Genomic DNA, 13,438 nt, shown 5'->3' with positions numbered 1-13,438 from the left:
TGCAACAGTAGGGAAAGCGTTGGATAGCATAGGGGTAAAAATTATTTTTCCCACTCCAGAAAGTGCAACAGTAGGGAAAGCGTTGGATAGCGGGAGGGTTAAAATTACTTTTTCCACTCCAGAGAGTGCAACAGTAGGGAAAGCATTGGATAGCGTAGAGGTAAAAATTACTATTCCCACTCCAGCGAGTGCAACAGTATAGAAAGCGTTGGATAGCGTAGGGGTAAAAATTAATATTCCCACTCCAGAGAGTGCAACAGTAGGGAAAGCGTTGGATAGCGTAGGTGTAAAAATTACTATTCCCACTCCAAAGAGTGCAACAGTAGGGAAAGGGTTGGATAGCGTAGAGGTAAAAATTACTATTCCCACTCCAGAGTGTGCAACAGTAGGGAAAGGGTTGGATAGCGTAGGGGTAAAAATTACTATTCCCACTCCATTGAGTGCAACAGTAGGGAAAGCATTGGATAGTGTCGGGGTAAAAATTTCTATTCCCACTCCAAAGAGTGCAACAGTAGGGAAAGCATTGGATAGCGTAGGGGTAAAAATTACTATTCCCACTCCAGAAAGTGCAACAGTAGGGAAAACGTTGGATAGCAGGAGGGTTAAAATTACTATTCCCACTCCAGAGAATGCAACAGTAGGGAAAGCGTTGGATAGAGTAGGGGTAAAAATTACTATTCCCACTCCAGTGAGTGCAACAGTAGGAAAAGCTTTGGATAGCGTAGGGGTAAAAATTACTATTCCCACTCCAAAGAGTGCAACAGTATGGAAAGCATTGGATAGCGGGAGGGTTAAAATTACTATTCCCACTCCAGAGAGTGCAACAGTAGGGAAAGCGTTGGATGGTGTAGGGGTAAAAATTACTATTCCCACTCCAGAGAGTGCAACAGTAGAGAAAGTAAATACTTCATATATGAATCAAAATAAAATAAATATTAATAACAAATACAAATTAATTAAAAGTAATTAACACTTTTATATAATATAATATTTAATCCCCAAAATTACTTTAAAGATATTTATTACAAATATTACCTATCAATACAAATTATTTACCAATTAACAATTAATTATTAACAATTAAATATGTATTAAAAATTACAACAAAACAAAACGAATAAATAAATAACAATATGTATTTATTCACAATTAAATTACTTCCCACCCTATTCCCCTATATACTCACAACCCGCTACAGAAAATACATTAATAAAATTAACATAATTATCAATTAATCAATTAATTAAAATAATTAACAATTACATCTTAATTAATTACCAATTAATTATCAATTAACAATTAATTCTAAATAAATACCAATAAATAAATTAAAATATTTAATAATTATAATTAAATTACTTACCACCCTATTCCCCTATAAACCCACAACCCGCTACAGAAAATACATTAATACAATTAACATAATTATCAATTAATCAATTATTAAATATAATTAACAATTAAATTTTAATTAATTATCAATTAATTATCAATTAACAATTAATTCTAAATAAATACCAATAAATAAATTAACATATTTAATTAATTATAATTAAATTACTTCCCACCCTATTCCCCTATAAACCCACAACCCGCTACAGAATTATATTACGCAAAAAATAAAATACCATAAAATTAATTAATTAAAATAAATTATAAAATAAATATACACTTTTCACACATATACTAACATAAAAAATACCTTAAAAAAATATTATGAACTTACTTACCTCAAATTCGATATTTTTGTTGTCTATATTCTGTCATACTATATTTTTGTTTTCTATATTCTGTCATTCTATATTTTTGTTGTCTATACTCTGGCATTCGATATTTTGCCCATTCTATATTTTTTGATTCGATATTTATGCTATTCTATTCGATATTTTTGTAGTCTATATTATGTCCATTCGATATTGTGTCCATTCTATATTTTAAACTCTATATTTTTGTAACTCGATATTAAAAACTCGATATTTTGACTGTATACCCTGATAAAAATGATCCTCAGATGTACAGTGATTTCAGGTTATGCATCCAGTTGCACCCACAATCACTGTATGGTTGAATCAACACCACAAATTTGATGTGCCTTTATTTCAGTAAACCTAAATGTTTTCCACACTCTGATCCCTGAAATTCATCTGATTCTCTTTTGTGACGACACCAAAAAGGAGGTGGTTGATTAAAGGTCTTTGGTCTAGTTAAGCTTTTATGGTATATGTAGTAGGTTATATTGACCGATCATCCTTCCCCATTATCAGGGGTAAGCATTTGTAACCCAAGTTAGACTACTTTTAACTGTTGTGCTCCACCCGTAATGGGACCCCTCAGAACGATTTATGACTGAGAGGGTGGTTGTGCTTTATTGCTCTACTGGATGATCAATATGGAGAAGGGGAATTGTCATCTGGTGCAGGTAAAATTGTCAATGTTTCATTAGATACACGTGGTGGCTCTGGATCAGCCACAAAGCACAGTTATGGTGTCAGACTCCACCATGTCAAGAGTGGCGAGAGGGTTAGTATTAAGAGATGTGGGAGTGGGCTTATGTTTCATAGAAGAAAGCAACAAAGATATGTTTTTATTGTGAAATGGTTTATTTTGAGGAACTGCTTCTGCCAAGAAGACAATTGCTGTCAAGACTTTGTTAATTGTCTGTAAATTAGTTTTTGTAAATTGTCAGATTTTCCAAGCCACCTAATATAGATGGTATGTTCAAGCATTTCCAACTATGAATTAGAAAGCTTTCTTTGGTAACAGTCTGATCCTGAGTGGAAGCACTTTCTGGATACGTGGTTAGCAACATTGAAAATAGTTCTGACTGCTTCGTTGCCTGTTTCCAGAGAATGGAAGGCAATGCATCGTGGGTGTAGACGGCCAGCTTCTTGTCAATATAATTGTTTTATCTATATTGCAATGTTCATTTGAACAAGGAAGGGCATGTAGTTCAGTTTTTCTGAACTGTTTTCTAAGCATTAACATGGCAAATGTTTGATTTTCATAATCTTCAATCAGAACTGGAGAAACAAAATGATGTAAGGATATAAACATAAAAAAGTACAACATATGTCAATAATTTAGCCAAATTTGAAATGCGTTTCTTAAGGAATCTAAATATAAACACAATTTATCTATCAATGATTACCTATGATTCAATTCAATTAATCGTTTTACAGATGATTTCCTATGTGTCGACTACCAAATGATCTTCAAAATCTTGGTTTCGCTATACCTAAGCAAAAATCAGTGTTTTAGGTAGTGGTATTCTAATGTCCAATATTCTATTTCATCTTCAACACCCAGCTTGCTGACATCCAGGTAGTCATAATTTGTGGGTGGGTAACTAACAGAGCTATAATAAATAGCTTTAGGACTCTGCCATTTAATGCAAACATAACAATGGAATACCAAAGTCATCAAGCCAGTGATAAATATTTTTGCAAATTTTCATACACAATGTGGCCCGAGATACATTTTTCTAGACCCTCTGGCAAAAATGTAAGCTCAATACCAGGTTACCTATTTGAGTCAGTTAACCTTGTAAACTGCCTCCCACAAACCACTTGCATATTACATGAGAATGGTGCGTTCTGGGTAATGACCAATCCTGTGAGACTCATAGATCTGTTTGCTATTATTGAGTTCCAAATCTCTTTTCAATATGATTAGGCACAGTCAAGAATAAACTCTAGATACATATTGTTTTACTTTTTTAAAGATCGATGTCTTATCCTAGTGCATATAACGTATATCAGTATAACTGAGGGGTTAATAAACAGAATAGTAAACAAGTTGTAATATTTTAACATTACTTCTGGATTTCTTTGCATGGGAATATTGAACAAGTCCCTAGTTTCGAACTCCCCCATTCTTGCCTCTTGCTAATTTGTCTTAGCAACAAAAGAGCCTGTACCGGCTTCTGAGGTGGTCTCCCACCTGCACACCTTAACAGAACAACAGGTATCTTTGTTTTGTATTGATATGGTCGAACTGTGTAGCTGTGTTCAGAATGGTATTGCTCTGTGTTGCCGGTCTCTGGGCTTCATGAAGGATGTTTGCATTCTTTGCTTGCTTAAACTGAGTCCCCCAGGTAGTTGTAGATTTCCTCACTGCATTACACTGGTCTCTACCCAGCTTAAATTCACTTTTCTAATTATTTTAGAAATAGTCGGGTTCGCATTGAGTAATGTAAAAAGCCAAAATTAACATATTAATCTTATTATACCTTCACTCATTAACATAAAACATTATAAATCATGTAAATATATATATAAATAACTGATGCATTATAAAGCTAGAAAAAAAGGATATGTTATACTTAGCCAAAGAATTCTAAATACAGCAGGCATTTATAATTAAGAAATGTACACTCAAATACATGAATGTATGAAATGCAGTGGGTGATACATAGGCAGAAAATATGGAGATAATATTTAGGGTTTTATATTTAATGGGATTGTTTGCTGACAACTATTGCAGAGCAGCACAAAGATTGCACGAAGTCTGCAAATGGTGACTGTGAGAAACTGTGTTGTTGGTTGACTAGGAGGTGAACTCTGATCAAACAACAACCATAATCCCTTGCAGGGTTAACCACAAAAAGTAACTAAATCAACCTATGCTTACCCCTGGATAGTTCGACACAAAATCAGACAGACTTAACTTAGAGGCAATGTGTTCAGTTTGATAAAGGATTTGACACCAAAACAAAAAATATCCAATTAGTAGAACTGGATGGTTTATTTTACAGATTTTAGGGAAAACTAGCACCTAAAAGATCAAAGTTCCAACCATGGACATCAAGTCAGGCGAAACCAGGCAAAGTAAAAAACATAACGCCGGCCTTGATAGGGTGCCATTCAGATATGAGAAGTGTCTTGAGACCAGTCAGCTTTTACCTTCTGAGAAAGATGTTCTGAGAAGGTAAAGTTCAGTGTAGCAAGTTGGTAGCTGGTGTCCGAGGAGGGAGTACCGTCCTAAGATAGCCTTGGGTCAGAGCCGTGGTGGAGATTTTTATGTTCCGACGATAGCCTCCAGCAGGACGAGGCAGAGGGCTGTTGCCGAAGACAGTTCTATGTGACTGTCTGAGGGGAATTCATAACATCTGTCAGCAACACCCAGTCATGTGACCCAAGCCAGGCTGCAGGCATAAAATAGCATAAAGGAAGAAAAATACCCACTTTCTGAAAATGGCATTTCCAAAATCGGACCTTTAAACAGGGTTTAATATTACAATTTCATAGATACCAAACATAACATTTCTACCTGCTGCAAATTTGGATTTGCAGCTTATTAAATGTAATAAGGAATCCCCAATGCTCTCCTATAAGAGGGGTAGGCCTCACAGTAGTGAAAAACAAATGTAGGGTTTTATCATTACCAGGACTTATATAACTCCAAAGCACTTTTTCAACCTTTTAATTATACAGCACTCAGCCCTATGGGCTACCTAGTGCCTACCTTTGGGGCAACGTATATGTGACAAAAGGGGAGTTCAAGGCTTGGCAAGGGAGGTTTAATGCCAATCGAAATAGCAGTTTAATGCTACATTCAGGCTGCCATGGCAGACCTGGGACACGACATGTTTAAATTGCTACTTTAGAGGGTGGTACAATAGGTGCTACAGGCCTACTGTTAGCATTTAATTTACAAGTCTTGGCGTGTATTGTATACCATTCTACATGGGTTTTATAAGTAAATTAAATATGACAAATATGTATATGACAATCAAACCACGTTTGGGGGAGTGAAAACAAACAAGAAGTTTAGCACAGGTTTGGGGGAAGACCACCCTAAGGCTGACTGTTCTAACACAGCCAAAATACACCTAGGGCACTTGCCTGAGACTGATTAAATAAAACTAAGCCTGGTCGAAATGATTTATTTTGCACCCAGAGTCTCCCATTTACATAGGAGAGAAATTGGGTTGTCCTGGGTAATGGCTTGTAGCCATGTTTCATACTTTTGTCCTCCCAAAAACAATACAGACAGTAATGGATCAGTTGGAATTATATTTTAACAAGGAGATTTTCAATGAACTACAAATCCGGTAATATTAAAATGTATACACATTTACCTCCACCGGTCTCTACAGCTGGATGGATCCAAATAATTTAAGATGTCAAAAAAAAATTCTCCAATCTTCTTGAACTGAATTGGTTTCCATCAAGAAAAGTAAATAGGGTATACAATTGTCCACGGTCATGTCAGCATGAATAAAAGTTACCCAAAAATTAAGAAAATTACTTTTACTGGTTTCACTAAATCAAAGTCTTAAATCATGCTGATTTGGCTGTACATGCCATACTTACAAAGTATTGAAGATCAGGTATATATATTTCAATATATGATTAAACTGTCAAAATAATATGTATCAGAAGCATTTGCAAATCAGTGAACATGGGCAGCCATCACCATAAAATAGTAGGCTTGGAATTTTAGAAATTCACAAACAAGCTCATCCAATAAAAAGCAACTGAAGGCTCGTACGAGGGTAGTTTCCTGCCCGAACATAACTCGAAAACAGTTAGGCAACCCTCCCCAAAAAACCTAAAGACAATAGGAATAATGACCAATAACAATATTTTAATTCTCACCACGCACCCACTGATGCAGAGCAATAGCACTTGCCAAAGTTAAAATTAATGATTTAACTTAAGCAATAATGGAGACTGGTTGAGACTAGGTAAGAAATCTATACATGGTGACAGGGTTTAGAATTAGAGATCAGGGGGCCAGTTAAAGTCAGGCAGCTGTACCGCCAACCGGACAATAAAAAAACTCCACTCTCCTAGCGGATGACCCCCACCTAATTTAGTCACCTCAATGTGCCTGCCATTCCTAACTTTGCCTGCTTGGTAAAGTGTCTCCACTGCCCTAGCGGATGACCCCGCCACCCAATTCAGACACCCCAATGTGCCTGCCATTCTTAATTGCCATCTTGGTAAAATGTTTTTTTTCCAAAAAACAATTTCACAAGGCATGTTTTCTTTTTTTCTTTTTTTCTCTCTCTCTAGGGCTCTTAATAGATTTCCATTTCCAGTACTGCCATTGGGTATCTTGGCTTTGAGCAGGTGCAAGTCCTTAGTCTACCTAGGGTGCCAGGTGTAGGTGGTTAATCAAAGTGCCAGGTCTTCAGCTTCTTTCCGAATTTAATAAGTTAGGCAGAGGAAAATTAAGATAGAGTTAATTCCATGATTTAAGAGAGGTGTACGAAAAGGCTTGACCTTCATATCTGTTTCTGTGTATGCGTAGGAGGGGTGCGAGTAGTAGTCTGGCAGAACAGAGTTGGCAGCATGGTTGGAGGAATGTGATTTACAGGTTCAGGTATGGGGGGGCCTAGGTTGTGTACTGCCTTCAATATGTGCATGATGAGTTTGAACTGGGTATGATAATGTATAGGGAGACAGTGGAGCTCCCTGAGGTGTGGTGTGGTGTGATATGAGTCCTGTAGTGAAGGTTGACTGTGAGTCTAGCTGCTAAGTTCTGGATGGTTTGTAGTCTTTTGGTAAATTGCTTGGTGGTTCTCGCATTGAGGGGGTTCCTATTGTGTCAATTTATTTGGTAACGACTTTGACATTATTGAAGTATTTTAACATTTGAGCCCAAAGAGAGTTTTACAGCATGATTGGGTCCAATATTGTGCTGGGTAATGCCTAGGTTTCCTATGTTCTCTATGAGGTCTGGAAAGGTTGTGTTAGCATGTTCTTCTGGGTGGAAATTGGGGTCTCCAAGAAAAATAAAGGTGCTGGAGTAGATAACAAGAGGTGCAATGAAATCTATGCCCAGGGTTCGGCACAGGGTTAAATTGGCTGTGATATGTACCTTGAAGGTGAGGTGTTCCATGTAACTAGTGGTGGTGTCCGTGAAGATGGAGCGGCATAGGTATCCTTGAATAAATGGCAACTCTGCCTTTGGGCTAGGGCTGATGATCTTGTCTGGCGAATTTGCACCGGGCATGAATGGATGAAACAATGCGTAAGGCAGAGGTTGGGTTCAGTCATGTTTTGGTGAAGAAAAACAGGTCATGCTCTAGATCCCATATCTCTGGCAAGGATATTTTATGAGGTAGCGAGAGAGGCACTATAACGTGATGGCCCTGTAGTTTCTCTTGGCAGAGACAGCGGGAGACTGCACTATTGAAAACCCTGCAATCTCACCAGCTCTAAATAAGGTGGGTACACTGCAAGTGTGATATTTGGTTCATCTGCATCAGCTATAATTTAATGACCCCCTTACACATTTTTTGTTAATAATATTTTTTATTTGGCATATAGCTATAAAAAGAAAGATGTCACACTCCAACATACCGTTAAAATACGAATTGTACAAACAGTACTTCCATAAAAGCTGTATAAAACTCAATAAAATCCTAATAAAATATGCAAAGGAATCTGTGCCACTCTATAAAAATCTCTTAATTCATCGCCGAAAAAGGGTCACCTGTAAGTTAAGTATACATTCCTACACACATATGGGCTCCCAACGATCAGAAAGTCATTGGTAAAATCATATTACAAGCCAGAGTGAAATTCAGATTATATTACCAATCCATTCAGCGATTCCTGTATTGCAATTAAAAATCTTCCTATTGCACATGTCACATTTAGAAATCTCATATTTGTCAATAGGCTAAGTGATTGATCCCCACTATCAGTTTTATAGGCAATAAAAAGAGGTTTTAAACGTTCTTTCCGGAACTACAGACAATCCTGAAAAATATGTGGGACACTGCAATTTATTTGTAATCCACGTGTGCACAGACCCTGTTCATTTGTCATTGCTGATTTTATCTTCCAATCAGCATTACAAGGATTCAGGCAGACTCTAAATTTTAATACTGCATTTCTAAGCTTCAAATTTGGCATGGCCTCGATACAGGGGAACATCTGATCATTAGCCCACCCGCTTACCAAGAATTGGGTGGACGATTTGCTCCCTAAGTAACGTAAATCTTCTTCACAGGCCTTAATGTTGGTCATATCACGTAGTTCCTGCTTGGGGGTGTGCTTCCCTGCTTTCCATTGATCTGGTTCTAAGGAAAGTTTAACGCATAACTTATCTAACTTATGTCTAACTTGGGACGCCCAGTTAAGTTCACTTTCCTCTATTTCCTTTTTACAAAGATTTGCTATTTGGGGGGGGCCTTCTCTATTCAATCTCTGCCAGAAATTCAATGATGTTTACATTCCCCCCAAATTCCAGGCTGTGAGATGACATTCCACTCTCAAAGCCTGTATCATGGTTGACAGAGGAAGAGCAAGGAGCTGTTTCACACATTTACCCTCCTCTAAATTCCAATCCAATTTGCCATCTAAGAATCAAACCTCAACACTGTATTGGAATTATGGGCGAACCATTCCATTAAAAGCTGATAAAATTGGCCGCTTGGAGGGGCCACCATACTTCTGCTTAAATTGTTTAAGGCCCCATACTGAAGAGAGAGCCTTTGATTTTAAAGACTGTAGTGGTCCCTCCAATTTAACTTGCTATCGAACCACATACCCAAATATTTATATTTGTCCACTTATTCAACTTTAACCTCACCCAGCTTCGAGTAAAAAGAGTTATTTCTTTTACCCTGCACCATTATTTTAGTTTTTTGCAAACCCTGCTCTATCATGTCTGCTATCACCAGATCATCAGTGTATACCAGACATGGCTCCAACCCATCCTAGGGCTTAATCCGCCTTCTTTACTCAGTATATTTGGTAAGTCAGAAAGGAACAAAGAAAATAACAGTGGAGCAAAAACACAGCCCTGAAGCAATCCATTCATTATCTGAATTTTCATAGATGAAGTTCCAAGGGTATCTAAGATTACGCTGGCCCAATTCAAGAGTGCATTTCCTGAATTAATGAAAGTATTGTTGTGCTGATTCCGAGCTTTGCCAGTATAATCCACAGTAGACTACGGTCTACTGAGTCGAAGGCGGCTCGCAAATCAACAAAACAGCAGAACAAATTTCCTCGCATTTCCAGAGCCTTTTTTGTTGTTGCTTATAAACTAAGGCAATGGTCTATAGTTGAGTGGCCCTCTTTGTACCCACCTTGCTCTATTGGTATCATATTGTGCTGTTCTGCCCAGGTCTTCAATACGACGAACAATATCTTACAGAATACTTTGTCGCCCACATCCAGCAGGCTTATAAGGCGATAGTTCTGGGCAATTTGGCATACTCCGTTTTATATATTGGTCAGACAATGGCCCTATGCAACTTTCTGGGAAAATCCCAGAGGATAAAATATTTTGGAAGGTCACATTTAGAAAGCTTGCCCATCAGTCAGTATTCTTTTTTAATATATAATTACTGGTAGGTTATCTGGCCCTGCGGCTTTTTAAAGATCTGATGTTTTCTTTTATATATTGAAAAGAGAAGTACAGTATTTATTGTTCTACCTCCTTTGACCTTATGACTGGGGTCTTCTTCATCTTTTTCCCATTATATAAGTTACTCAGCTGATTAACCCAATTGTCTTCTCCCACGAAGCACTTCATTTCCCCTTGTACATTTTCCTCTTTTATCAATCACCAGCATAATTTTACATTATTTGTGTTTATCCATTGTAACCTTATCCTGTCTTTTTCTTAACTGTCTTTCCCATTTTCGTACCATCAATTTTAAATTCCTAAACTCATTATTAAACCAACCATTTATTCTCTCATTTTGCTTGGGTCCGGGCCCTGATTTTAACTGTATCCTTAAACAGTTTATCACCTGCTCAATAACCTGGTTGTACCATGTTAGTATTTTATCTCTTTGCTCCAAATTATAGTCAATTATCAGGTTATTGACCAGTTTCAGACTATCCTCATTTATACGGGTAGTTATGCGTGTGGTGTGTTCTATCTGTAAAGGGCCTCCAAAAAAAGAGAGTTTCCCAGGTGAACCAGAAAGGACCGGGTAATACAAAGTAATAAACAAACTTTTTCCTTTCTGTGTTGTTCAATTATGGTGTGATTGATCACAACAATATACAATAAACCATTGGAAATCTAGTTATAGAAATACATATGTCTAAACACTTGGAATCATATCCTTCCATTATTTTATTTTAAAAAACATGATTTGAATTTGATATAGTCCAAAACATTTTACTTGGTGCAATTAAAAACATCAACAAGTATATACTATTCCAAAAGTAATTTTTTTTACATGAAAATATTTCATTTAAGTGAAACACAGCTAGTATCTTCTTTTCCAAAATACATCAAATAATGTTCGTTTCACAAACTCTTAGATAACATAATTATTACAGTTCAAATAAATGAAATACAATCACAGCAATATAAAATCTTGGTCCTTATGTCGACGCGCTTCTAGTGTCTTTTTCTTATTTGCAAACACCTTCCTCAGGACAGAACAATCAAAACATCGAATCTTCATAAAATAAATCTAAAAATAAATACATACAATTAATCTCATATAGCTCACATGTGTTCATATAATTACATATGTATTTAATATTATCCTAGATACTATATATTTACTCCAATGGTTGTACCGGACTTTGAATTTATTATTAAAAAACGGTGTTTAATGGAAATACCTCAAATTAAGTAAACCTATCTACAACTTGACACCAGCTTTCTTATATGGTGTTACACTACCCTTATTTAAAAAATATATATTCAGGGTCCATGCAATTCCTCACTATTGTTCCATTAATCTTATGTTTTTACAAAACCTAAAATCGTATATTCTTCTGGGTATCGGTTACCCTCTTTCAGTAATTCACTAGAGGATCAGAGTATTTACTATTGTATGGTACTTCAAACTTCCATCTATGTGTAGACGAGTCAATCCATTTCAGTTGAAGGACAAATAAAATGTGGGTGTTTAAGGAAGCACAAATTATAATAAAGGCAACTGGCCATCTAAATATTTTACAGATGACATGCCTACATTTTATTCTATGTATAATAAAGCTGCAACATTCTCCTGCTTTTCCTCCACCTTTGCCCTTAGTTTTCTCTCACAAGTGTTATTTGGCACATATAGGGCCTCATTATGATTGCGGTGAATCCGCATACTCCGGGCCGGCGGAAGCCACCGCCGTCCCGGAGTATGCGGATTCACCGCTGCAGCCACATAGAACACCCACCGCCAGATTAGGATGGCGGTGGGATTGCGGATGGACCAGCGGCGGACTGCAGGTCCGTCCGCCACTGATCCGCGGGGAGGGGAGGGCTATTTGGTGACGGCATTTTTAACATTGCGGCGGGTGCAGCTTGAAGCTGCACCCGCCGCAATGTTAAAAATAGAGGATGTGACCGCCACCCTGGCGGTCACATCCTAATCTGCATGGAGGGACCGCCGCTGCCCCTGCGGACGGTCCCTCCTTCTCTATGGTGGCGGACGGACTCAGGTCCGTCCGCCATCATAATCAGCCCCTTAGTGAGGAAAAAATACGCAACCTCGCTCACCCCTAGTGGAAAGGAACAAAAATTATTTTATGAGGGGTATAGGGGAGTAGGTTGTTTGGCTCAAGAAAATACTGGCTGCCATTATTACTTTGCGAGAAAAAAAATATGCAAGGACACTGGAGTAAGCTGATTGGCTCAAGTGAATACTGGCTCAAAATTTCCTAAAAAAGAGCAAGGTTAGACTGAGGACAAGACATTAAACTATTGTCAGTTTACTGACATTTTCTAAGTTTGTTTAGGTTTGCAAATCATATTGTCAGAATCTGGATACTATTGAAGAGATTATTTGTGTATATTTGATGCATATTAGGCAATGCATTGCACAGAGATGGTTACGCATTGCAAATGACTTCATGGTCAAATACTTTTCACATCTAATTCCATTTAACCTTTCTAACATTGTATATTGTAAAGAAAGAAGCACGCCTGCTAGAAAGGTATTGTTCCTTAAGACAGGGACTAATCAATCTTGTGTACAGACTTAAGGCAACAAAATTATAAACAACTATGATTTCAACAATTGATAACATTCCAACATAGATGAAAGGAGAATCAACTGTAACTGGATATATTTTACAAAATAGATATAATTTTTATTGATGATAATATGAGAAAAATCATTTCATTAAAAAGACAGGGTCCAATACAAACTCAATCATTCATCGTATTCATACGACAAAGAAACTAGCGTACATGAAAATTTGCAACTTTTCTACATTTCAAATAATTGCAATGATAATAATTTAAAATTTTAATGAAGAAAAGGCAGCGTGGCACACTTGTAATAATCTCTTGCATTTGACGTGCGTTTCGGCACTGAGCTGTGCCTCCGTCAGGATAATGGGCCACAGTAGATCAAGGTTGGTTTCTTGTATCTAATAATTTGGCGATTAATGAGATCCTTTTTGATGGTGATGGCTGTAAGGCACTTCTTGCCTGATGTTCAGAGCTAAAAATATACTCACGTGGCGATTGCAGTGTCAGGAGGACCCCTCTATTTGGCAACAGA

This window comes from Lissotriton vulgaris, unplaced genomic scaffold (assembly GCF_964263255.1).
Source record: "Lissotriton vulgaris unplaced genomic scaffold, aLisVul1.2 SCAFFOLD_1139, whole genome shotgun sequence".
NCBI lineage: Eukaryota > Metazoa > Chordata > Amphibia > Caudata > Salamandridae > Lissotriton > Lissotriton vulgaris.
Note: the sequence above shows the minus strand (reverse complement) of the source record.